General features: G+C 39.8%; 1 non-coding gene across 1 annotated transcript; it reads right to left on the bottom strand.

Moving 5' to 3' along the window:
* Window positions 1–310: 310 nt before the first annotated feature.
* LOC129690570 (small nucleolar RNA SNORA17) lies at window positions 311–442 on the bottom strand. Its single transcript, XR_008722323.1, has one exon. It is a non-coding gene; the product is annotated as a small nucleolar RNA SNORA17 (small nucleolar RNA).
* Window positions 443–2,105: the final 1,663 nt, after the last annotated feature.

Genomic DNA, 2,105 nt, shown 5'->3' with positions numbered 1-2,105 from the left:
TTCTTCTTCTTCTTCTTCTTCTTCTTCTTCTTCTTCTTCTTCTTCTTTTTCCTCTTCCACTTCTCTATTGCTTACTTGCCTGTTTTATTGGTGTCCCTGGTTCTTGAGTGTGTGAGGTCATCTCAGGAGTAGTCTCCGGAGTGCTATTCACCTCTCAAATATTATGGTGTGGGGAATAATGGTTATCTTGGACACAGTCTGCCCCCAAGGCCTGTGTACCACAAGATTAGTGGTCACATCAAGCTAGTTCCCTTTCTAGGCCCTCTGGCTCCAGGCTGGTGGTTGTGTAAGGCTCATTGTTTTTTCAGGGAATATTAGGCTACTGAACATTCAGATGTTCATAGTTCAGAACACTGAGCACAGACATAGTTTCTATCCTCTTTGTTACCTATCAAAACACATGTGACACAACAGTCATACCTTCAATGCCACTAGGAACCTGATTTAAATATTACCCTTTAAGCCAGCGCTCAGGATGCAGGGGTAGATAGATCTTTCTAACTTCAAGGTCAGCCCGGTTTACATAGCAGTCTCTAGGAAAACTCTAGGACAGCTAGTACTACCTAGGGAGACCATGTTTCAAAAATAATTACATAAATAAATAATAAAATTTACCTTTGTGTTTTGATCCATAGTACCATGTAATATAAAGGTAGAATTTCCTTGTTTTTAATTGCTGAGTATTATTTCATTGTGCAAATGTACCACAATTTCTGTATCCATTCCTCAGCTAGAGATATCTATTTTGTTTCCAGATTCTGGCTCTTATGAATGAAGCTGCTATGAATATAGATGAGCAAATGTCTTTGTTGTATTGTGGAGTATATTTCAGATATATGCCCAGGAGTGGTATAACTGGATCTTGAGGTAGTACTATTCCTAATTTTCTGAGAAAGCACAAGACTGTTTTCCAAAGTGTTTGTACAAATTTACATTCCCACCAGCAATGGAGGAGGGTTCCCCTTTCTCCGAATCCTCTCCAGCATGTATTGTAACTTGAGGTTTTGATCTTAACCATTCTGATGGATACCAGGTAGAATCTCAGGGTCATTTTGATTTGCATTTCCTTGATGATAAGAATGTTGAGCATTTCTTGAATGTTCCTCTGCCATTTGATATTCCTCTGATGAGAATTCTGTGTTTATCTCTGTATCTCACTTTTTAATTGGTTTACTTTGTTGGTGTTGAACGTCTTTAGTTTTTTATATATTCTGGATATTAGCTATCTGTCAGATGTAGGGTTGGTAAAGATCTATTCCCAGTCTGTAGGCAGTTGTTTTGTTCTGATGACAGTATCCTTTGCTTTACAGAAGCTTTTCAGTTTCATGAGGTCTCATTTATTAATTGTTGATCTTTAAGCCTGTGCTGTTGGTGTTGTGTTCAGGAACATGTCTCCTGGGTTAGTGAGTTTGAGGCTCTTCCTCACTCTTTCCTTTTAACAGATTTAGTGTGTCTGGTTTTATGTTGAGGTCTTTGATCCACTTGGCCTTTATTTTTGTGCAGGGTGATGAATATGGATCTATTTAAATTTTTCTACAGTACAGCTTAAGATCAGTATTGGAGATACCTCCAGCAGATCTTTTATTGTACAGGGTTGTTTTAGCTATTCTGGCTTTAGTGGGAAGGAAGTAAAAAGTATCTTGAGGTGTCAGGAGCTCTACAAGAAAACCAACAGGGCCAACTAACCAGGACCCAGACCAGCTTTCTGAGACTGAAGCATCAACCAAGGATCACACATGAACTGGACTTAGCCCCCTACAAACTATAGCATATGAACAGCTTCATTTATTGGTATTTAATTTCTACATGAAGCTACCACAGAGGGGCTCTGAGAGACTCTACCTAGCAGGGTATCAAAGCAGATGTTAGACTCATAGTCAAACTTTGGGCAGAGTGCAGGGAATATCATGGAAGAAGGGTAAAATGAACAGTCCTGGAGGGGACAGGAGCTCTACAAGAAAATCAACAGAGACAAAAATATCTGTGCCCAGGAGTTTCTGCAGAGGCTGATTAATCAACCAAGGATCATGCAATGAGAGAACATAGACGCCTTACTCAGATGTAGCCCTTGGGCTGCTCAGTTTCCACAGTGGTACCCTAGTAAG

The sequence above is a fragment of the Psammomys obesus genome, unplaced genomic scaffold (genome assembly GCF_907164565.1).
Source record: "Psammomys obesus unplaced genomic scaffold, mPsaObe1.curated_primary_1811, whole genome shotgun sequence".
Lineage (NCBI taxonomy): Eukaryota > Metazoa > Chordata > Mammalia > Rodentia > Muridae > Psammomys > Psammomys obesus.
The sequence above is the reverse complement of the archived record's forward strand: the minus strand, read 5'-3'. Positions and strand labels throughout refer to the sequence as shown.